This window comes from Dipodomys spectabilis, unplaced genomic scaffold (assembly GCF_019054845.1).
Source record: "Dipodomys spectabilis isolate Male_0828 unplaced genomic scaffold, ASM1905484v1 ptg000178l, whole genome shotgun sequence".
Classification (NCBI taxonomy): Eukaryota; Metazoa; Chordata; class Mammalia; order Rodentia; family Heteromyidae; genus Dipodomys; species Dipodomys spectabilis.
The window spans coordinates 8,608,346-8,634,049 of record NW_024870855.1 but is presented as its reverse complement, the minus strand read 5'-3'; the positions used below and the strand labels follow the sequence as shown (position 1 = coordinate 8,634,049).

At 40.6% G+C, this 25,704-nt stretch overlaps 1 long non-coding RNA gene and 1 pseudogene across 1 annotated transcript; both read left to right on the top strand.

Annotated features, from left to right (window-relative positions):
- The first annotated feature begins 861 nt into the window (after nucleotides 1-861).
- On the top strand, nucleotides 862-20,289 carry LOC122120865. The gene is made up of 3 exons (XR_006149804.1): nucleotides 862-872; nucleotides 10,846-10,849; nucleotides 20,083-20,289. It is a non-coding gene; the product is annotated as an uncharacterized LOC122120865 (long non-coding RNA).
- Nucleotides 20,290-21,266: 977 nt separating this feature from the next.
- On the top strand, nucleotides 21,267-22,484 carry LOC122120781 (annotated as a pseudogene).
- The last annotated feature ends 3,220 nt before the right edge of the window (nucleotides 22,485-25,704 follow it).

Genomic DNA, 25,704 nt, shown 5'->3' with positions numbered 1-25,704 from the left:
TGAGCAAAAATGCTAAGGGACCATACCCAGGCACCAGTGTCAGCAAAAAGTAATATGTAAAAATAAAAATATCAATAAATATGTAACAAAAGTTACTTTGGAACAGGATCTCACATATTCCATATTAATCAGGGAATGGTATATTTAAAGAGGAGACAATGACGGTACTTCTATTCAAAAAGTGGTAAAATTAATATTACCAACAGCAAGGTAAGCAGTTATCACTCCCTACTGCAAGCAATACACTAGAAAGGACACATCTGGGCAAAGACAGACTCCTAACAAAAATGGAAAACCTGAATCTAATCATGAGGAAATAATCAAGCAAAGATTAAATGATGTTTTACAAAACAACTGGCCTGTTTTCAGAATGTCATGGAAAGATAGGTAAGATAGATAGATAGATAGATAGACAGACAGACAGACAGACAGACAGATAGATAGATAGATAGATAGATACATACATACATGCATATATACATATATACATACATAGATAAATGATAAATACATAGATACATAGATGATAGATACATAGATAAATAAAAATGTGTTCATGTACTGAGAAATAGAAACAACCATGAAAAATACATTGACAATTAGTGAGCCTAGGTGATCTGTGCACAGGGTATACCCCTATAAAGTTTTTTTCTCTTATCTTTTATTGTAAGTTTGAAACTTTACAAATTAAAATGTAAAACAAAGAAAAATGACATTTTTTCAAATCATATCACAGAGACACATATTCTTAAAAAGTCGAGGTTAAAAATTGTTATTAAGTAGATTTGTAACCCTTTCCCTCTACACTGAGTTATAATGTCAGTAGTAAGTTTTGTTGTTGTAGTTGCCATTTTCTACTCTTTTGAAATAGGGTTTTGCTATGCAGCCCAGGCTTGCATTTAAGTTGAGATTCTCTTCCCAACTTTCCAAGTGCTAGGATTACATGTATGCATGTACATTATACAAAAACACCTAGCTGAATATCTATGTCTAAATTAACATTCCTCCTCCTCCTCCTCCTCTTCCTCCTCCTCCTCCTCCTCCTCCCCCCCTCCCCCCTCCCCCTCCCCCTCCCTCCTCCCCCTCCCCCTCCCCCTCCCCCTCCCCCTCCTCCATCTATTCCTTCTTCCAAGTCATGAGGCCAGAACTCTGGGCCTGGACACTGGCCCTCAGTTCTTCAGCTCAAGAACTCTACCACTAGAGCCACAGTGCCACTTCCGGTTTTCTAAGTGATTTATTAGAGATAAGAGTCTCACTTTTCCTGTCTGGGCTGGCTTTGAACCGCAATCCTCAGATCTCAGCCTCCTGAGTAGCTAGGATTACAGGCATGAGCCACCGGCGCCCAGCTTTAACATACCTTCTTAACTGCTAGTTTTTTTTTTTTTCCTTTTGCTGGCATAGCATCTCTTGCTCTCACTCAGCTGACTCAGAGGGCACTCTAAACTTTTGTTCCATGCCCCTAGCCTGGTACCCTTCAAACAGTGCATGAGAGTTTAAGAAGGAGTGCTTCATTGGAAGTCACAGGCTTTGATGGGTGTCTTCAGATATGGAGGCAGGTCAATTCTGGAAAACTAGATTGTATATCATTAGCTTTTGCATGCTTGGTTCTGTGTCAGCAATCCCCCTCACATGAATGGAGTTTTTAGAACTCAAGCCTCAATTCAAGTCCCAGTGTCAGGTCTGGCCAATAACAAGACATGGTAAAAGGCAGAGAAATAAAATTTATTACACAGCATAGGTAGCCATGGTAAGGAAGCAAAGCAGCCTACTTTCAGCCATCTTCAGAGTAGTGACAGATTTAAAAGGACAGAGAACTTGAGGCGGAAGGAGAAAGAGGTATGCATAATGATTCAAACGTCTCTATCACAGTCGGCACCTGGTTGACCATTATCTCAGTCCTCATTCCCGAAGTTCCAAGAAGTTGTTAGAAGTTGTTACTGCTGTCATCATTTAAGGGAAGAAAACAAGTCATTGTTGCCTGGTGGGTGGTCTACCCCAAGTTTTGGGCTATTCTCTTTGGGGGCAGTTTCCTTCATTCTTCCATATAAACATGTTATTGGTAATAAGTCCTATCCTTTCTGAAACCCATGTTGACAACTATGTAACTGCAGGAGAGAATGGCTGAGATCAAAGAACACAGATGCAAAGTGGAGCCTGGGGTGCCCAGCTTTTATTCTTCCTTTAGTAAATTCACAGGCCCCAGTTAGGACTTAGTGCTTTTCAGGAAAAAGCAGTTAAAGTACCTGTTACAGGAAATGCTTGGTCATGAATGTTGAGGCTAAGTCTGTTATTTTCTCTAGGTTCCAGGCCTGTGGGTCACAAGCCATTCTGTTAGCAGTCCAGGATGAGTCCTTATCAACATCCAACCCAAGGTTCTCAGCCATGGTTCTCAGTTAGGTTTCCTAACTCCCTGCCTAACCTCTAGATCATCTGTCCTCATCTCAAATTTCCTAAGCCTGGCCTTCAAGAGTCTGCATTCCTATGGGCAATCTGGTTTTCTCAGCTTCCACCACATTCCCCCATTAAGCTCTGCTTAAGCCATTCTAGGATTTCCCTAACCTGCTTCTTCAAACTTGCCCAAATTGTTCCAGTAAACCAGTTCCAAAGTCTTAAGAGCCACATAGTCAAGTTTACTCACAGGAAAGGCCTTTTTCTGATACCAATTTTCTATGTTAGTTAATTTTGTTATTGCCATAATCAAAATATCTAAGAGAGCCAGGTGCTGGTGGCTCATATCTGTAATCTAGCTACTCAGGAGACTGAGATCTGAGGATGGTGATTCAAAGTTAGCCTGGGCAAAGAAGCCCATGAGACTCCTAGTTCCAATTAACTAGCAAAAAGCCTCAAGAAGAACTGTGGCTCAAAGGGTAGACTGACAGCCTTAAGCAAAACAGCCAAGCAAGAACATGTGGTCCTATGAGCCCAAGCCCTAGTACCAGGATAGATGGATAGGTAGATAGAGATATGTGCATACACATGTGCATACACACACACACACACACAAACACACACACACACAATATTGAAGAAAATAACTTAAATGAAGAAAGACTTGCCCCGAGTTATGGTTTCAGAGGTTTCAGTCCATTGTGGAGGAAGAAGTGGTAGAGCAGAGCAACTCAACATTAGGCCAACAGAAGCAAAAGAGAAAAGGGATACAGGAAGAGGCCAGAGAAAGAAATACAACCCCCCCCCCCCCACCAAGGGCATGCACCTTCTTCCTCCAAAGGCCCATGTCTTAGATTTTACCACCTCTCAAGAGAGCCTTATTATGAATTCATCAAGAGATCTGATTAAGTCAAAGCCTTCATTATTTATTGTCAGTAGAAACACCAGCACAGACATATACAGAGATCTGCTTTACTAACCTCTTAGACATTTCTTAATCCAGTTAAGCTGACAATCAAAATTTACCTTCATAAGGTCTTTACAAAATCTTTTTCACCCTTACCCATTCAATTCCCGGCCTCAACTCAGTAGGTGTATTTTTAGAGTTCTACCACTATTGTTTTCTGTCCATTCAAGGGGAAACCTGGGTCAGATTCATTCAGTCATCCCTACTTTTCACTAGAACTTTACCAAGTGTAATATAGACTAAGGGAATCATTTGTTCTCTTTTCCCAAACACCATTATTATTCTAGGATGCTTTTCTTATTAATCAAAGGAGTACTTAGTTTGAGCTGAGTTCACTATGTGATGGGAGGCAGACACTAACCTAATGTAGCTAGGAAATTGGGCAAATGACTAGTAGTGATTCCAAAATAGCTCCCAATTCTAATAAGCCTCAATTGCTGAGCAGTAATGCTTGATAAGAGATTTTTTAATCCTTAGCCAACTATAAAAGCTTTCACATAATACTAAGCAAACCATACTGTCTAGATCTAAAGATATAAACAAGCAAACAGTTGCTGGGTGTTTTTTTTTTCTGTACCCTTAGGAGCTTAAGCATGAGGATTTTCACTTTCCTTCTGCTTTGTGTTTTTCCACTGGCGCTCTACTACTTGATCCATGCCTATGGTACTGGCTTTTTTTGTTTCCTGGGCTTGCTTCAAACCTTCATTCTCAGATCTCAGTCTCCTAAGTAGCTTGGATTAGAGGTGTGAACCTCTGGCTCCCAGATATTTTTAATTCATTTTTTAATACCAATTTTTCAATTTTTAATGAAGACAATGGCAGAATACATGAGTATCTATTAGTTACTCATTATAAAATACTGTACCTTAAATACACATATACAAACCCCCATAAAGGTAAGATACTACTTTTCACTGAGTTTGCTTACTGCCAAATATTGTCTTTTCATTTTTTTGCATTTTTGGTAGTTTAGCTTCCAAAAACATGTAGAACTCTTTTGGGCTCTGATATTATTTCAGTTTCATTTACCAGATTTCAAGTCACAAGTTGAGTTTCCCATGTTTGTGTCAACTAGCTGCATAACCAATCACTCTAAACTTGAAAATCTGAGCAAACTCAGTGCTTTCTTCTTGGCAAGCTGGCAGCTCTTCTGTTGGCCCAATTCAGGAAACTTGGCAGGCTTTCTATGTGTCACATCATCGTCTCCTCTGTGTAACAGAAGCCCAGTAGATTGTGGCATTAATAACCCTAGTTTTGTTCACACCTCGTCAAACCTATAACTTCTCTCAATAGAAGCCCATAGATAATTCCCTCCCACCCTCACGCTTGCTTGGCTTTGACCATGTGGCTTCCTTTGGCCAATGTAACAATAGTAAATGCTACACAAACAGAGTCTTGAAAAGTATTTACATATGGAGGCCTTCCTTCTCTGGCTGATCTTGGAAGCCCTGGCATTACCCCTGTGGGTACAAGCCCAGGCTAGCTAGATTGATAATTAAAGACATGTGACCCCTTTTCTGTGATTGTATTCTTTCAATAGCCACCCAAGACCTAAAACCCTCTACTTGTTTTAACTGTTACAGGCCACAGATTCATGAGCAACCCAGCCAAGTACAAGAAAATACCATCTGTGCAGCCCACCCCAATATAGTAATACATGAACACAAATGACTGTTTTAAGTTTCTGAGCATAGTAGCAGGCAGATAATAAAAGTAGTAATAGATCAATAATAAAGGAAATTGGGGCAGAGCCACCAGTGGCTCACACCTATAATCCTAGCCACTCAGGAGGTTGAGATCTGATGTCAGAGGTTTAAAGTCAATCCAGGCAGACAAATCCTCAAGATTCTTAGCTCCAACTAAGTACTTAGTACAAAGCTGAAAATGGAAGTGTGGTCCAAGTAGCACAGTAAATCATCAACCTCGAGCAAAATCAGCTAAGAAAGAACATGAGTGCCTGAGTTCAAGCCCAATATTAGTATGATAAAAAGGAAGGAAATCCGGAAAGCAGGCAGGAGGTAGGGAGGGAAGAAGGGGGGAAGAGAGGGAGGGAGGAAAGGAGGGGAAGGAAGGAAGGAAGGAAGGAAAGAAGAAAGGAAGGAAGGAAATAAAGGAAAGAAGAAAGAGAAATTGGTGCCTAGAAGTAAAATGTTTCTGTCATAAAAATATAAAAGTGTGGTGTTTTTGGCTTTGGAATCAGATGAGTTGTTAAGGCTGGAAATGCCGCAAAACAACTCTAAAGAATAAAAAAGAATATGAATATATAGTTAACAGAGACTACAAAAGAGCCAGCGAGCTGGGCTGTAGTGGAGCATGCTGGAAGTGAAGCTCTGTCTCAAATGAGAGAGCTCTGACCTTGAACCAAAAGGCTCAGGGATAGAGCCCAGATGCTGAATTCAAGTCCCAGGACCAGCACATAAAAGAACAATACCACCAACAAAGAGCCAATGAAACCGCTATGGAAGGCTGGGAAACTGACCAAGTTAGGTAGCTGGGAACAATTTGGTAAAACTTGCCTGTTGTGACTAATGAGCTTCTGTATTTGGTTAATAAAGATGGGCTCGCTGAAAGTTAAATGTGTTTATTGGCATCTATTAGCTGTCTACAATGAGGTAGGAGAAAGGAGGAATGAGCTAAAGAAAATTCTGTTTACAAGAAGAATTTAGAAGTATAGAGAGCCAGAACATATTGAAAATAACAGCCTTATCTCCAATCTCTGCAGTCAGTAAAAAAAAAAATGCCAACAGAAGAAAGGCTTCAGGGTAAAGATCAAATCAAAGTGTGACTGCAAGTTCCTTTGTGAAGAACTCTGAAATTTCTAAGGTTATGCTTAGTAGACCCTCTTAGACAAAAGTGCCTTTTAAGACTAGTAGTCTGACAGACTAAAGTAAAAGCAGCCTGTTCAAGAAGAATTATGGATGTGGCTTCTGATACAGGCAGTGAACCCCAGTCAGCTTCACAGGAGATTCTTAAAATGTTGAAGTCGATTGCACAAACAAAAGCATCACCATCTTGGACAGAAATAGTCAGCTCAAAAACAAAAGAGACACCTGCATCCTTCCCCAGACTGCTACAGGAAGGGCTGAAGAAGAATTTGGCTTATACAGTGTTTTGCTATAGGAAGGAAGGACGGAAGGAAGGAAGGAAGGAAGGAAGGAAGGAAGGAAGGAAGGAAGGAAGGAAGGAAGGAAGGAAGGAAGGGAGAGAGGGAGGGAGGGAGGGAGGGAGGAAGGGAGGAAGGGAGGGAGGGAGAGGAGTGTAATAATAATTCAAGGGGCAGAGTTAAGAATTATCAGAGAGTAGTAGGAAGCAAGAGAATGTGATATGTAAAATGCATTGAATTGAAATTTCAGTGTCTATAAAAGTAACTTAATTTGAACATAGCCACTATATATTTTCGTAAAATCTATGGCTGATTTTACCATTCAAGAGTAAAGTTGAATAATTGCCTACAAAGTCTAAAATATTTACTCTCTGGTTCTTCACAGAGTTTGATGATCTGTGTTTCAGTTATGTTTCACATGCATTTACATGTGGTCAAAAATAACTCAGCCCAAATTCAACACGAAGAAGGGAAATATATCATATCTTGGCTGCGCAAGCCCAAGCTTCTAGCCACACCCACATCCAGCTGAGACAACATATGTAGGAACTCATTGCAATCTTACCAGAAGAGCAAAAATGCACCGGCAAGGACTAAACACTGGTGAAATGAGTGAAAAAGCAAAGAGAAGGAATCTTGACCCAAGCCACTCAAAAATCTATGTAAGAGACTGGGTACCTGTGGCTCATGCCTGTAATTCTAGCTGCTCAGGAGGCTGAGATCTGAGGATCTCGGTTCAAAGCCAGCCCAAGCAAGTACATCTGTGAGACTTATCTCCAATTAACCACTAGAAAACTGCAAGTGGCACTGTGGGTAGGGTGGGGTGCTAGCCTTGAGTTAAAGAGCTGAGGAACAGTGCCCAGGCCCAGAATTCAGGCCCCATGACCAACAAAAAAAAAAAAAGAAAAAAATCCATGTAAGATGCTGAGCACTGGTGGTTCATGCTTGAAATCCTAGCTACTCAGAAAGCTGAGAACAGAGGATCAAGGCTGAAAGCCAGCCCAGGCAGAAATTAATGAGCAAAAAGAGCTAGAAGTGGAATGGTGGCTGAAGTGGTAAAACACTGGCCTTGAGCAAAAAAGCCAAGTGAGAGTATAAAGGTCTTGAGTTCAAGTCTTAGTGCTGACACCAAAACAAAACAGAAAACAATCCCTGTAAAAAGTTTGTGTGGAGTTGTTAACGTTTTCCCCTACCTTATTATACTGTAGCCACACTGGATTTAGCAGAACTCTACTTTTAGTTATTCAATAGTTAGCTACTGCAGTGAGGAAATCAAAGTCTCCATCAACAGAGCAGACACTTAAGATTTTGAATTTCATTGTAAATATTCCACAAGCACAGACATGGGGCTAGGTTGAAAACAAACCATGATTGTAACCTCTATGGGCTTACTTTCATTATTTCTATGGCAGTGTCTTTGCTTATCCCTTTTCTAATGTGTTCTCTTCTTTCCTGACTCGTCTTTTTGATTACTCTAAAAGAACCAGAACTGGTGATTGAAACTCACGAAGCTTGAATCTGACCAGCAATGAAGAAAGGAACACAGATATTTACCTCCCAGTACTCTAAGTCCCATTACACCATCCTACTTTGTGCTCTGACAATTCATTCTTTTTTTTTTTTTATTGTGAAAATACTGTACAGAGGGGTTACAATTACATGGGCAAGATAGTGAGTACATTTCTTATCAAGCATTGTAGCCTCCTCCTTTGTTTCCCCTTCCCATCCTTTCCCATCCTCCCTCCCCCCCACCCAATCCTCCCCCACCTCCAAGTTGTAAAGTTCATTTTTGACATGACAACTTGTACTTCTCATTGCCGCAACAGGTCCACCTGTATCCTTATTTAAACGACTTGTTTTTCCCCTTCCCCTCCACAAATTATACCGACATCAAATACAGTGAAAGCAGGGGTTATACTGTGGGGGAAGGACATACAAAGCAACAAAGAAATAATCTTATAATTGCATTAGAAACAAATGCATGAAAGAAAAAAAAATTTAAAATACATGTCTTAGGGTTCATTTTCCTAACATCACCTTATCTGACCTTTTCTGCTTGACTCAGACATATACTAGATATTGCAAATAAGGGAAATCATGGGGGTTTAGGTAAGAAATTGCAGCCAGCAAGAATAGACAAGTAGTCGGTCATAGAGAAAGGAAGGTAAGTTAGAAGAGGAAGAGCAGAAATATGGAAACTAAAAGCCACAATCCTATTCTGACCTTTTTTTGGTGGCTGTTGTTTTGTTTTTATTTTTGTTTCTTTGCCAGTCCTGAGGATGAAGTAAGGGCCTGGGCAATGACCCTGGGCTTTTTTTGCTCAAGGCTAGTACTCTACGGCTTTGAGCCCAACTCCACTTCTGGCCTTTTTTGTAATGTTTTTTGTAATTCTGAATTTCAGAAGACTGTAGAAGGGTGTTACAAGTTAACATGTCCATCTAATTATCTCATACTTCCTGATCAGAGTCATCCCTCCCAGCATTCTCCACCCTCCTCCCCACCCCAGTCCCATCTGCTCTCTCTTACCAGGCTCATTTGACAGTTCCCATTCCTTTATCGCATAGGTAGGTCAAGAATTCTTGCTGTCTTTGTCTTCTCTTCCCTTTTTCATTTATCCATCCCTTATTCCATTCCCCTCCTCTAACAATACGGAGGAATTTCAGCCGTGGGAGGGCAGTAGAAATGGCCTTCTCTGTACTTCCAATTTTAGGAACCACCTCGATTTTTGAGTACAAACACAACGACTGCAAATTAAGTCATAGTCACTAGGGATGCCAAAGTACACTGGCCACTTAGGTAACTATGCCTTCTCATCTGGAGAAAGAGCAATACGCTTCTGAGTAAAGCTACATCATGTGTCTTTTCTTGCTATTTATTTTATTGTTTGATCAATTGCAGGTAAGGCAAGCATTGTACTACTGGACTATTCCCACCTAACTTTCCAGGAAAGGTCTTTGCTCATTTCCTATGGGAGATCAAGGTGGGAGGAGGGCAGAAGCAGTTTGCTTGCCTGATACCTGCTATCAGGAGCCCATGAGGAATAAAGTTAATATTTTATTAAAATTGGTCTGCAGTGTTAGGGCTATAGATAACAGGTAGAATCTTGTCTAGCATCGTGTCATCCCTGAATGGAAAGAATTCATTTGCTTTTCACTATCACCATGAACAAAAATTTCTAAATGATATCCATAGCCAAATCATCCTTCCTGCCAGGACAAATGGCCTAACCCATCACGTTCTGCCTCTTCATAACTCACTGCTTAATTTAGCCAAAACTCTAAAAGGTTTCTACTCTTTTATTCTCCCTAGAACCACATGATGGGTTCAGGTAGCATGCCTGTCATCCTAGCTACTCAGGAGGCTGAGATCTGAGGGTCACAGTTGAAAGTCAGCCCTGGCAAGAAAGTCCATGAAACTCTCATCTTCAAAAGTGGGAAAAGTGGACAAAAGTGGAAATTGAGGCTCAAGTGGTAGAACACCAGCCTTGAGTGAAGAAGGCTAAAGGACAGTGCCCAGTAGTGGCAGGAGGAGGAGGAGGAGGAGGAGGAGGAGGAGGAGGAGGAGGAGGAGGAGGAGGAGGAGGAGGAGGAGGAGGAGGAGGAGGAGGAGGAGGAGGAGGAGGAGGAAAAGAGGAGGAGGAGGAGGAGGAGAAGGAGGAGGAGGAGGAGGAGGAGGAGAGAGGAAAGGGAAGGGGAAAGATGACAAACACTCTAAACGCACTGAGCTAAAATTCACTTTACCTTGTGGTCCTGTCAGAAAGCCCCAAGCAGTTATATAAGAGAGAACACACAAAACCTTTTGCAATGTTTTCCCTCCCCACCACCAGAACCTTCTTTTTGTTCCTTAAACTCTGGTCCTCGCTCCATCCTTTCTTTGGAGAAATTTCTCTAATTTGTACTCCACAAACTAAAGTAATAAAAATGTCCCTAGGGTTATCTGGCCTCTTTAGAGAATCCAGAAAAATGCCAGAGGTGGGGGAAGGTGTAAAGGATAATAATTTAACACAGCCAGTCGACCAAATACTAATAACACAGGCAAACAACTCTAAAAAATATGTACAGGGTGAACCATAATACCTATTTGAATATACTGTAGAAAAAAACGAAAGTACTAAGGCATGAATAGGAAGTATTGTCTAAAGCTATTTCTTTGTATTTACCTCACACCTTCTGCTATCAAGATAGCATTTCACCTATGTTAGTTTAGCAATTATGGTTTCTAATTTTATTGTACCTCTCATATCAAGGGAAATTTTCTGATAAATTAAAAGGAAAAAGCTAGCATCTCAAAACTATATAAGCTACCTAAAGTGCTTTCCACAGAGTGTGATTTTTTTCTACAGTATTTCTCTTTAGAAGAAGTTGCTTATAGTGAAATTCTCCAATAGTGAAGTGGGATAAAAGGCCTAAATTGCTTTGGCACAATTCAGCAAGCTTTCACTCCACTTACTGAAGTGTACTTTTACCTACAAGCATGTGCCACTGTTAATGAGCACTTACCACACAGCGTTTGGGTGAAAAGTGTCTCTACGGAAACTCTCCTTTCCCAGAGCACAAGAATGAGAGAGCAAAGTGGACCCCCTTTGCCGAAGGCTAAAATGACCAGGAATCTCTGCTGGATAAAATGTAGCTTCTTCTTGATAATGTTTCCAAAATGAGGGGGGTGGGTTTAAAAAATAAGATTTGTTAGATTTTTCCCCATTATTCCATGCTCTATTTTGAAGAGTTAAATATCAATTCTAGACCATAGAAAGTGAACTATTCAGAAATGAGATTGTCTATTCAGTACAAGCTACTCAGAGTGCTTACAAAGCATTGTACAGGTATGTTAGGCTAGGAAGTTTCTGCTTGTGGTTATTTATTACAAGAAAGGTCACCAAACTTGAAATCTCCTATTTTGCAAAAGAAACAGGTAGCAACACTTGTCTTTAAACGTGACAATTCCTCCAATTGTTTCCTCTCAAAATACCAACTGAATTTTTCTTTTCTTTTCTGCTGGTGCTGGCGCTTGAACTCAGGGTCTAGGCACTGTCTCTTGGCTATTGCACTCAAGGCTGCCCTGTACCACTTGAGTTACAGCTCCAGTTCTGTTGTTTTGGTGGTTCATTGGACATAATGGTCTTAAGGACTTTCCTGTTCTGGACTCTTCTAACAGGTATCCTCTGGTCACGGGATCCTGAGGAGCTAGGATTACAGGCATGAGCCACTGGTGCCTGGCTCCAATAAACTTTTTAAGGATTTAAGCTTTTAAAGGATTAATATTAAAATATTTTAATGGTCTCATCTCCTACTTTGTTAGTGAACATTGGGAAGCATCAATCATGTAAGCAAACATATTACTTATCCAGAGATTCACTTAGAATGGTCACGTGTAAATTAGGATGTTCTGAAAGAAATCAGAGAAGAGAATGTCAAGATTGATGTCTTAGAAGGCCTCCTCAATTCCAAGAGTAGTGCATCCTGTAAATCATATAAATACCTAATATGTGAAATATTGATAATAATCAAGCTTAATGCTCAGCATTTCTAATATTTTTGAATATGATTTTATTATTTTTGGCCCTTTATTTTTTATTTTTTTATTGTGAAAATACTGTACAGAGGGGTTACAATTACATGAGCAAGGTAATGAGTATATTTCTTTTCTTTTCTTTTTTTTCTTTTTTTTTGGTCCAGTCATGGGGCTTGAACTCTGGGCCTGGGCACTGACCCTCAGCTCTTCAGCTCAAGGCTAGCACACTACCACTTGAGCCATAGCACCACTTCTGGCTCTTTTTTTTTCTTCTGCTTATGTGGTGCTGAGGAATTGAACCCAGGGCCTCATGCATGCAAGGTAAGCGCTCTACCACTGAGCCACCTTCCCAGCCCCAATGAGTACGTTTCTTATCAAGAATTGTTGCCTCCTCCTTTGTTTCCCCTTCCCATCCCTTCTCATCTCCCCTCCCCCTTTCCCCTCCCCCTCCGCGCACCAAAGTTGTAAAGTTCGTTTTTCCACATAACATCTTGTACATCTCATTGTTGCAATGGGTCCACCTGCATCCCTCTTTAAACGATTTGTTTTTTCCCTTCCCCTCCACAAAGTATACCAACATCAAATACAGTGGAAACAGGGGTTATACCGTGGGGGAGGGACATACAAAGCAACAAAGAAATATCTTATAAATATGTTAGAAACAATAGCAAGAAAGAAAAAAAGTTGAGTCTTTGTCTTGGGGTTCATTTCGCCTAACATCAACTTATCTGACTGTTTCTGTCTGTTTCAGTCTGAGACTGTTGACTCAGACATATACTAGATATTGCAAATAAGGGAAACCATGGGACCTATGTTTCTTTGGGCCTGGCTTATTTCACTTAATATAATTTTTTCCAAGTCTTTCCATTTCCTAACAAATGGGGCAATGTCATTCTTTCTGATGGAAGCATAGAATTCCATTGTGTATATATACATTTTCTTGATCCATTCATTTACTGAGGGGCATCTGAGTTGGTTCCATATCTTAGCTATGGTAAATAATGCTGCGATAAACATAGTTGTGCTGGTAGCTTTAGTATGGTCTTGTTTGTGATCATTTGGGTAAATGCCCGAAAGTGGAATTGCTGGGTTATAGGGGAACTCTTGATTATGTGGTACTGAAGAATTGAACCTGGGCCTTCATGCATGCTAGGCAAGTATTCTACACTAAGCCACATTCTTAGCCCACATTTCTAATATTTTAAGAGTAACTTTCTTGAGTACTCATTGAGTGAGCTTCAGAATACTGGTGCTGGGCAGCAGCTCTGAAATAGTTATTTGGCACTTGACTTACTCCAGCACCTTTGTTAGACTAGCAGATCTTATACCTCATCCAATCATGTTGTGTTGGAATCTCAGTGGGCATGGTTAAGATGTCAACATAGTAATAATGTAATGAATTCCTATTCCTGTACGGCAACCATAGCACTGAGGCTGATTGCAGGGCACCACCTGCAGAAAGTTCATAGAATTTCCAATTTTCAAGAGTCCTCACTCTTCTCTATTGCTTGTTCCAGAATGCTTCTCTTGCTTATATTATCTATACAACTTTTAGAAGTAATGTTTTCTTTGTGTGTTGTTGCTGTTATTGTTGTTTTTGTTGTTGTTGCTGCTGTTGTTTTGCCAGTCCTGGGGCTTGAGCTCAGTCTGGGCACTGTCCCTGAGCCTCTTTTGCTCAAGGCTCTAACACTTGGGCCTCAGCACCATTTCCAGCTTTTTCTGTTTATGTGGTACTGAAGAACAGATCATTGATGTTAACATACAGAAACATTCAATTCTAACATGAGCTTTGAAAGGCAGAGTCTGGGTGGAGATGAGGGCACATCTTGACTAGAGAAACCAACTTCAGCATTAGCAGCTTTGCCCTGACATCACAGTTGTTTGGTTACATGTGAGTTTTACACATCTGTCAACTGAATCAGACTCCAAATGAAAAATATAGCACACAGAAACATTATGAGGATTTGTGACTCTCCATGGAGAAATGGGGGTCCATAAACCAATAGCTACATTACTAAACCATAGAGGCAGAATACTCGCATCGGTGACAGACATAATCTTGCTTTAGAACCACTTGTGTCATGTTGCATAAAACTATATTCACTGTCCTCAGCCAAAATGGTTTTAGAAGATGAGTGACAATATTAAATATGGAGCTGGGCCTCAGTGGCTCATGCCTATAAACCTAGTTGCTCCAGAGGTTGAGATCTGAGGATTGTGATTCAAAGACAGCCTAGGCAGAAAAGTTCCTGAGACTCATCTTCAAATACCATAGAAGTCAGAAGTGAGCCAGGCACTGATGGCTCAAGTTTGTAATCCTAGCTAGTCAAGAAACTGAGATCTCAGGATCAAGACAGGAAAGTCTGTGCGATGATTATCTCCAATTAACCACCAGAAAATAAGAAGTGGCACTGTGGGTCAAAGTGATAGAGTGCTAACCTTGAGCAGAAGAGTTCAGGGATAGCTCCCAGGCCCTGAGTTCAAGCTCCACAACTGACAAAAAAGATGTCAGAAGTGGCGCTGTAGTTCAAGTGGTAGAACATCAGCCTTGAATAAGAGAGCACCCTAGCCCCAAAATATCCATACTAGGGCTTGAAAATATAAATAAATCTATAAATATAAACATAGGGAAAAATATTCTAAAGGAAAAATAACTGAACCACATTGGAGAACACCTAAATTCAATTTCTATCAATACATCTTGCTGTGATCTCCACTTAGCTCACTAATTCTATTCCCAATGAAAGCTCTTAAAATCACAAACCACTTCACCAATCAAGATCTCATTCATATCTCAACATAGTAGGATTTGATAGTAAGGAAACTGAGACTTACTCAGTTTGTAACTTTCCTAAAGTCATAGAGATGCTCCAAGTAGCCCTGGAACCAAATCCAAATATTCTTTCCACAGTGCCATATACTGTCTTCAATCTGTGAAATGGCCACATTAATTCTGTATTTTAGTTACTCATTCAGAAATTGTTTGTAACTTAGATTGGTCAAAACCATGAGTACAAAAATAGAGGAATTGACTTATGGGTTTCTAGATGGTCAAAAGAGTGTAAAGGAAGCCAGACATCTGTGGCTCATACCTGCAATCCTAGCTACTCTGAAGGCTGAAATTTGAGGGTCCCAGTTCAAATCTAGCCCTGGCAGAAAAGACCATAAAACTCATATCTCCAATTAACCACAAAAAGCCAAAAGTAGAGCTGTGGCTCAAGTGGAAGAATGCTAGCCTTAAACAAGAAAACTCAGGGACAGCGCCCAGGTCCTGATATTAAGCACTACCAAAAAAAAAAAAAAAAAAAAAGTAAAAGAATTGTTTATGCCAGCAGCATATACGTATATTAGAAATACTGTCACAATTTTTATTTGTATTCTGAAATAAATCTACAAAAAAAAATACTACACTGGCTTTTTGAGAAGTACTAGATATAATTGTAAGACTTAATGCAATCAGATGGATACCTTGCTTTTATTTGGGCCAATGAAGATGCTTGGCATAATTCACTTTCTACATTGTTGTCAAACGTAAGCCAATGATCTGATTTGAAAGCCATATTTGCTGCTTGTGGATGGAAGAGACCAATGTCACAGTAGCTCTAACTCTTGCAAATTTCACATTGCTCAGACAATGCATCTACCCCACAGCTCTTAGGTTCTCTGGATAGAGTGTTTGTAGGAATTGAAATGTATGATCATCACAGGAAAACACAAGAACAGACAAGCACAGCAGACATGGCCTGAGAAGTCCCAGCCAGAGGGCAGATCATCCATTTCTTAGTATCTAGAGAAGATGTCTCATAACATAGCACTGTTACCTGAACAGTAACCTATCTGCACATGTGCTCAACATGCCTTAAATATCAGAACAGTCAAGCCAGTTGCCCGTGGCTCATAACTGTAACATCATACCTTAACGTCTCAGGAGGCTGAGATCTGAGAGTTAAGGCTCAAAGCCAGCCCAGGCAAGAAAGTCTGTGAGACTCTTATCTCTAATAAGCCTCTAAAAAGCTGAAAGTAGAGGTGTGACTCAAGTGGTAGTGTGCTAGCCTTGAGCAAAAATACCTAGGGACAACTCCCAGGCCCTAGTACCAGCCCAAAAAATAAAAGTAAAATAACACAATTTTAAGAATAGACTCTCTCATAAGTTTGAGGACTTGACAGAAACGGACCTTTTCCAAGCAAATATTGACATGCCAAAACTAAACCAAGATGAGTTAAACTATCTTAACAGGCCCATAACAAGCACTGAAATAGAAACAGCAATAAGAGACCTCCCAGCTAAAAAAAGTCCAGGACCAGATGGTTTTACAGTGGAATTTTACAAGGCCTTCAAAGCAGAGCTCACATCAATTCTCCTCCAACTCTTCAATGAAATTGAAAGAGAAAGCTCACTACCGAATACATTCTATGAAGCCATCATAACCCTCATCCCAAAACCAGGCAGGGACTCATCAAAGAAAGAGAACTATAGACCCATTTCTTTGATGAATATTGATGCAAAACTTCTCAACAAAATTTTGGCCAATCGACTTCAACAATTCATCCAAAAAATCATAAACCACGATCAAACAGGATTCATTTCAGGGATGCAAAGCTGGTTCAATGTACGCAAATCAATTAATATTATTCATCACATCAACAGGAGCAAGAATAAGAACCACATGGTTATCTCAATAGATGCAGAAAAAGCATTCGACAAGATCCAACACCCCTTCATGATGAAGGTTTTGGAAAAATTAGGAATCCATGGAACATTCCTCAATACAATAAAGGCTGTATATGACAAACCTACAGCCAGCATTATACTCAATGGTGAAAAACTAGAGCCATTTCCTCTTAACTCAGGAACAAGACAAGGATGCCCACTCTCTCCACTTCTCTTCAATCTAGTATTAGAATGCCTAGCTACAGCAATAAGACAAGATACAGACATAAAGGGGATCCAAATAGGGAAAGAAGAAATAAAACTCTCCCTCTTTGCAGATGACATGATCTTGTATTTAAAGAATCCCATAGACTCCACTCCCAAATTACTCAAGCTGATTCAAAACTTTGGCAAAGTAGTAGGTTATAAAATTAACCCCCCAAAATCAATGGCTTTTCTGTATGCCAACAATGAGAAAAGTGTGGCTGAAATTAGGAAAGCAACTCCATTTGTAATAGCCCCACAAAAAATAAAATACCTAGGAATTAACTTAACTAAAGAAGTGAAGGACCTCTATGATGAAAACTTTAAAATCTTGAAAAAGGAAATCAACACAGAACTAAAAAAAATGGCAAAGCCTCCCATGCTCCTGGATTGGAAAGGTTAACATCGTGAAAATGGCAATACTTCCCAAGGCTATCTACAAATTCAATGCAATACCTATCAAAATTCCACCCTCATTCTTCAAGGAAATAGAAGAGGCAATCCAAAAATTCATATGGAACAATAAAAGACCCCGAATAGCAAAAACGCTCCTCAACGGAAAGAACACTGCTGGAGGAATATCAATACCAAATTTCAAACTCTACTATAAAGCCATAGTAATCAAAACAGCTTGGTATTGGCATAAGAACAGACCTCAGGACCAATGGAATAGAATTGAAAACCCAGAAATGAACCTACAGACTTATAGCCATCTAATCTTCGATAAGGGAGCTAAAACAATAGAATGGAAGACAGACAGCCTCTTTAGTAAATGGTGCTGGCAAAACTGGTTAACTACATGTAGAAAACTAAAGCTAGATCCTTATATTTCACCCTGCACCAGAATCAACTCCAAATGGATCAAAGACCTTGAACTCAAAGCAGACACTCTGAAAACATTACAGGATGGAATAGGAGAAACCCTAGGTCTCCTTGGCTCAGGCCGAAATTTTCTGAATAGAGACCCGGAAACACAACAAATCAAAGAAAGGTTGGACAAATGGGATTGCATAAGGTTGCAGAGATTCTGCAGGGCAAATGACATAGCTAGCAAGATCAATAGAAAGCCCACGGATTGGGAGAAGATCTTTACTAGCCATACAACGGACAAGGGTCTCATATCTAAAATATACTTGGAACTCAAAAAATTAAACCACCCAACAACAAATCCTCAAAGAAACAACTGCCCAATAAGTAAGTGGGCCAAAGACTTAAAGAGAAACTTCTCTGAAGAAGAAAGAAGGATGGTCAATAGACACATGAAGAAATGCTCAACCTCCCTAGCCCTAAAAGAAATGCAAATCAAAACAACATTGAGATATCACCTCACTCCAGTTAGAACAGCAAAAATCAAGAACTCTAACAACAACAGATGCTGGAGGGGATGTGGACAGAAAGGAACCTTACTTCATTGTTGGTGGGAATGTAAACTTGTTCAACCACTTTGGAAAGCAGTATGGAGGTTCCTCAAAAGACTTCACATAGAACTCCCCTATGACCCAGCAATCCCACTTTTGGGCATTTACCCTAATGTTTACAAACAAGACCACACTAAAGCTACCAGCACAACTATGTTTATTACAGCATTATTTACCATAGCTAAGATATGGAACCAACCCAGATGCCCCTCAGTAGATGAATGAATCAAGAAAATGTGGTATATATACACAATGGAATTCTATGCCTCCATCAGAAAGAATGACATTTCCCCATTTGTTAGGAAATGGAAAGGCTTGGAAAAAATTATATTAAGTGAAGTAAGCCAGGCCCAAAGAAACATAGGTCCCATGGTTTCCCTTATTTGCAATATCTAGTATATGTATGAGTCAAGCGGAAAAAGTCAGATAATGTGATGTTAGGAAAACGAACCCTCAAATATGTATTTTAATGTTTTTGTTTCTTTCATGCATGTGTTTCTAACGCATTTATAAGATTAATTTTTTGTTGCTTTGTATGTCCCTCCCCCACAGTGTAACCCCCGCTTTCACTATATTTGATGTCAGTATAACATGTGGAGGAGATAGGGACAAACAAGTCGTTTAAGGATTCAGGTGGACCTGTTGCAACAATGAGAAGTACAAAATGTCATGTCAAAACCAGCTTTACAATGTCGGTGTGGAGGGGGGAAGGGGGGTATGATTGGGTGGGGGGGAGGGGGGATGCTGGGAAGGGTGAAGGGTAAACAAAGGAGGAGGCTGCAATGCTTGGTAAGAAATGTATGCATTATCCTGCTCATGTAATTGTAACCCCTCTGTACAGTATGTTCTCAAATAAAATAAAATAAAATTTAAAAAAATATTCCCATGTTGCTTTGGAACATGTCACCTTTGGAATATGTCACCTTCACAAGTAATTTTGTTCATGTTCCCCATGAACATGTCTGTGAGCATGGAGTTACCACACACTCCCTTCACAGCCTGTAGTGGGTGGAGGACTGGTGCCTGCTCCAGGCTTGAGAAGTAATCCCGGCAGAGGAATCATTCAGGATCCTGGCATGAGGTTGCCATAACACATCACTTCAATTGTGTGAAAGGTCCTTATAGAGGAAACGCTGGCTAGCTGTCTTCTAACCTTACAGAAGACAAGGCAGCAAGTGGTCTGCATGGAAGATCACATTTTTTGGCTACAACAAGGGAATATTTGACAGCCTGGACCTTTTTTCCCTAAGGAAGATAAAGTCATGGAGCAAAAGGTACACCAGCAAAGTGGAAAGATTTTCATTCACCTGAGGAATTACAAAATTGAAATGCTGCTTCCTGCTTGTCATAAATTATGAGTCATATACTTGTGTGACTCTATTTCCTCATCGCTAAAATAAGTTGGTGAGTTTAAGATTTTTCCATTTTTATTTATGTGGAACAGATAAGGCTCTATTCTGATAAGAAATTTACCCCAAAAGCTATATGGCAGGATATATCTCAGAATAACAAAATACTGTTAAAGGCCATCAGTATTGTAGCCAACTTGTACCTTATCCTAAAAAGGCCTACTTCTTCAATGACACACTGATACATTTTTTTCTTTCTTTTATTTTTCTCCTCTCCCAAATAGAATTTTAAAATTTGACTTGTTGCTTATCCACACGTGTCCTGGAAATGGAAGTTTCTGTCCAGTTCTCACTGCTGGTTTTGCAGCACATATTTAAGGAACAAGAACATAGCTGGACTAATAGGCCACTTGATAATGGAAAATGTGGAGATTGACAAGGAACTATCTTCTTGTGCAGCTCTTCTCAGTAGCATTCAAGTCTGGGGGAGCATGACTAGGCACATTTTATGAATATTTAAAATCTTAATAAATTCCTCAAATCCTAAAGTTCATTTTGCAAGATCAGACTGCAGGATGGTGTTGCTGTATTGTTTTGTTTTGTCTTTTGAATTTGTGTACTGTGTCCAAAGTTATGCTTTAAATAATTGTTAATGCATTTGTGAAGTGATTTGTTTTCAGCACATTAAAGGTGATTTGAGTATTTTAAAAAAAAGACTTGTAGTATGTTAGAATGTCAAAGAGTATGTGTGGTTAATGCTTCTAATCTTAGCTACTCAGGAGGGTGAAATTTGGAGGATCATGGTTCAAAGCAAGCTTGGGCAGAAAAGTCCATAAAACTTTTTAATCTCCTAAATAACCAGCAAAATGTTGGGCTGGAGGCATGGCTCAATAGGTAGATAGAATGCCAGCTGGGCATGCAAGCTGAGCAAGTACAAGGCCTTGAGTTTGGATTCCAGTACTGCCAAAAGAAAACAGCACGGAGACTTTCTATCTGCTTTTTATCTTCAGCCTCCTCATTCAGTTATGTCTCATAACTCATAATCAGTTATACCTCTGCCCCTCTTCATAGTCCAGTGGTTTTATGACACAAAGATTGAATTTATCTTGGTTCAAATTTCCTGTTTAATTAGCTTCATGAAGCTTGAAACAAGTCTCTTTTCATAAATCATTTTTGGAACCAAATCAGCATTCTTCCAGGGGGTAAAAAATGTGGCCTGTCCTTTCATCTTTCACTTTCCAAAATTAATTTGATAACCAGGTTTTCCTGCCTTGGAGGGTGGCTGTGAGCCTCTCCTGTCATTTCTGATGATTACTGGAGTCTTCAGTTGGTGATTTACCTCACAGCTGGTGTCAACACCCTTGCTTTCCAAACAACCAAACTTTGCCTTAGGAAAGTATGGTTTAGGAATCATCCTGCAGACTAAAGAAACTGCTCTTAAGAAAACACCTCTCGGAGGTTCTAGTCTGTTGGGCCTTGTGGCAGCCACCCCGTCTCTGCGCTTGCTCCTGCCAAGGCTGCACCTGGGCCTGGGACGAGGCCTTCGGGTCCACAGCCAGCATTGCAGCCGCCGCCGCCGCCGCCCTCTGCCTCCCGAACATATCCCCGCAAAGTCAGGGAGCTTCGCGCTTTCGTGAAGATGTGTAAGCAGGACCCAAGAGTCCTGCACACCGAGGAGATGCGTTTCCTGCGGGAGTGGGTGGAGAGCATGGGGGGTAAAGTACCACCAGCTACTCATAAAGCTAAATCAGAAGACAGTATCAGGGAAGAAAAAGCAGATAGTCAGAAGACAGAAGAAAACATACCGACAGAGGAGCCACCCAGTGAGGAAAGCGACCTATAAATTGATAATGAAGGTGTAATTGAACCAGACACTGATGCCCCCCAAGAAATGGGAGATGAAAATGTAGAAGTAACTGAGGAGATGATGGATCAAGCAAATGAAAAGAAAGGTGCTGCCATTGAAGCACTAAATGATGGTCAGCTACAGAGAGCTATCGACTTGTTCACAGATGCCATCAAGCTAAACCCATTCTATATGCCAAGAGGGCCAGTGTCTTCATCAAATTACAGAAGCCAAATGCTGCCATTCGAGACTGTGACAGAGCCATTGAAATAAATCCTGATTCTGCTCAGCCATATAAGTGGCGAGGAAAAGCACACAGACTTCTGGGCCATTGGGAAGAAGCAGCACATGATGTTGCCCTTGCCTGTAAACTGGATTATGATGATGATGCTAGTGCAATGCTGAAAGAAGTTAAACGGAGGGCCCAGAAAATTGCTGAGCACCGGAGAAAGTATGACCGAAAACGTGAAGAGCGAGAGATTAAAGAAAGAATAGAGAGGGTTAAGAAGGCTCCAGAAGAACATGAGCGAGCCCAGAAGGAAGAAGAGGCCAGACGACAAGCAGGGTCACAGTATGGCTCTTTTCCAGGTGGCTTTCCAGGGGGAATGCCTGGTAATTTTCCAGGGGTAATGCCTGGTAATTTTCCTGGAGGAATGCCTGGAATGGGAGGTGGCATGCCTGGAATGGCAGGAATGCCTGGGCTCAATGAGATTCTTAGTGATCCAGAGGTTCTCCCAGCCATGCAGGATCCAGAGGTGATGGTGGCCTTCCAGGATGTGGCCCAGAACCCTGCAAATATGTCAAAGTATCAGAGTAATCCAAAGGTTATGAGCCTCATCAGTAAATTGTCTGCCAAATTTGGAGGTCAAGCATAATGCTTCTCTGAGATAGCCCTTGGTGAAGGAAAAGCAACCTAGACCGCTATGTGGATGTCGCAATAATACAAACCAGTGTACCTCTGTCCTCGGCTGGAGTCTGGGGTGCTTTGAAGATTATCCCTACCCCTCTGCACCCAGTGCAGCTGTAGTAATGTACAGTGGTTTGCCATTAGGGTATTCATTCAGATAATGTTCTCCTAGGAATTAGAAACTTTAACACTTTTAAACCTCCAATATATTTGAAACAAGTTAAAAAAAAAAAAAAGAAAACACCTCTCCCAAGAGAGCAGATCCTTCTGCACCAGCTCATTGTGTCTCAGAGAGTGTCACTGGCTCATCAGAGGAGAATAAAACTATAATAAAGTGGTGTCATTCATGGGATGTCCTGCGGACTGTCTAAGAAGTGGACGGATTACTGAACCTCAACGTTTCTCCAAGCTGTGGTCCATCTGAGTCTCCTTTCTCAGTGTTTTGGGAGCTGTGTTTCTTTTCTTCCCGGGCCAGCATTACTCATAACTGCCATGCAGAATATGTTTAATGAATTTCCATCTATAAAAGCAAAGGAAAACCCAAGTGCTTTGCTGTGCCTACTGCCTCAACGTGACAGAATACAGCATCTGTCAAATTCTTTCAAAGCACAAGAGAAAAGCTTTTTGTTAATAGTCTAGGACCTAAATCTTTCAAACCTGTGGTTACAATGGAAATGGTGCAAGAGATGTGGATGGGAGAAAGGACAGCTGAGAGAATGGGGGTGAGACTGTCCTGGTCTGAGCTGGTCCCAAGGCCAGCTGCCTGCCTGAGCCCCAGGAACAATCAGAGACTAGATAAAAAGGGAGAGAAGCTAAAAATCTGAGAACAGATGTGTTCTTAATCTATGTTTATTAGCTACTTGTCTGTGTAATGACAGAGTATCTTGGAGGCTGCTCTGCCTATAAGTTGCTAGAATCTAGTTATCAAACAGAAGAAATTGACTTTAGGAATAAAGGCATGATGAATGAAGGACAAAAGGTAGCATTTAAAGGCCAGTCACTTGAAGGAAGAAGGAGGAAATAGACACTTCTTCATTTTTTTCCCTTTCCATTGGCAGCACTGAGGTTTGAACTCAGTACCTCCTGCTTGCTAGGCAAGCCCCACCCCAACCATTTCTTTCATTGGCTGTTTGTTTGACGTTTCATTTTGACATGTCCTTAATGCACACCGTGCTCCTGGGTCAGCCTCATCCCTTCTATCGCTCCCCTTCATCCTCTCTCCTCCTTCCTAAATCAGTCTCACCATGCTTTATTGCTTATTTTCATACACATCGACATAAAACATGGTGAACCCCTTGGCTACCCTTCACCCTCTCCATTCTCCCACCCCTTTGCACTAGTTCTTACCACAGACAGGACATGTTTCACCTTCCTAATGTTTTGTGTGTGTGTGTGTGTGTGTGCGCGCGCGCGCACAGTATTTATTTATTTATTTATTTTTATTGTAAAGATGCTATACAGAGGGTTACAGTTACATGAGTGAGGTAATGAGTACACTTCCTCTTGAACATTGGTACCCCCTCCATTGTTTTCCCCTACCATCTCTTCCCTCTCTACCTTCCCCGAGGTTTTTTGTTTTTTTTTTGATTGTGATTAAGTGATTAGATAATTTCCCGAATTTCACAGTATTGTGGAATAATGATGTTCATTTAAAGTCACAAGTTCATTCTAACTTTCCTGGAGCCAATTGTCTATCACAGTCTATAACATATAATGGTGTTCACATGTTATATACCATATATGTGATGAGCAGCATGGGGATATTTAGTAGTGGTTCGACCAGATGAGTGGGAGTTCTTTGTTTCTTAAGTCCTGTTAGTTTTGTCCTATCACCTAACATTTTGGATTTAGCATCCACTTATCATGGAGACCATGTACCGTTTGTCTCTTTGCTCTTGGCTTACCTCGCTCAACATGATTCCTTCTAGCTCCATCCATTTCCCTGCAAATGCCATTATTTTGTCATTTCTAATGGCTGCATAATATTCCATTGTGTATAGATACCACAATTTTTGGATCCATTCATCTGTGGTGGGGCATCTGGGTTGTTTCCATATCCTAGCTATTGTGAACAGTGCTGCAATAAACATGGAGGTGCACGTGTCCTTGTATATTGGTTCCTGTTGTTCAGGGTAGATGCCTAGAAGTGGTATGACTGGGTCGTAAGGGAGGTCAATCTTTAGCTTTCTAAGGACCCTCCAGACTGCTTTCCAAAGTGGTTGTATAAGTGTACATTCCCACCAGCAGTGTAATAGGGTTCCTCTTTCTCCACATCCCCTCCAGCATTTGTCGTTGGCTGATTTGTGGATGTGGGACATTCTGACTGGGGTAAGGTGGTATCTCAGGGTTGTCTTTATTTGCATTTCCTTCACCACCAGGGATGATGAACATTTCCTCATGTGTTTCTTTGCCATTTTTATTTCTTCATTTGAGAAGTCCCTCTTTAGTTCCATTGCCCATTTAGTAATTGGTTAGTTAGGTTTGGGAGGGATTAGTTTCTTGAGTTCCCAGTATATACAGGATGTTAACCCCTTGTCTGATATATTGCTGGTAAATATTTTTTCCCAATTAGTTGGTTATCTTTCTAGCTTGGTTGCGATAGATTTAGCTGTGCAGAAGCTTTTTATTTTAAGGCAGTCCCATTTGTCGAGTCTCTCTCCAACTTGTTGTGACCTTGCTTCCTAATGTTTTTGTTAAAGTTCATGGCACTTGTTCTCAGGAACTTTATTATGGCCCTTCACGCATGCATCTATGGTACTTTAATCAGATTGATCACATATTTAGGTACAGGATTTGGTATGTGTTTACTTATATGTTTACTTTCTAGGTCTAGCAACCAAGTATGAGAGTGAATTTGTGTGTGCTGGTTACTTCTGAGCTAGGGTCTCACTTCGTGCCCAGGCATGTGCATGGACTGTCATCTGCCTGTTTTCTTTAAGTTTCCACTTGTTGCTTACACATGTGTACCACTTTATCCAAATCTCAGTGGCAAAGGTAAGCTGAAAACTTTCCTGCCTAGATCGGTCCTGCCCAATGTTAGCCCCCCCAACTAGTTAGAATTATGGTCATGGACAACCTTCATTGGCCATTCATTTCCTTATCCCCAACATTTTTTAAGGGACCAGTGAAGTGTCCAGACAGAGAATGTAAGAAGTAAGTGGTCTCTTCGGAGGTGCCATTATATAACATCTTACTATATATCAGGTTTTTTCTAAGAAGCTTACATCATTTTTGACCCTGTTTTGTTTGTGGCATTGTTTTTACCTTAGGGACAGAAGAGAAAACAGGAGTATTGAGAAG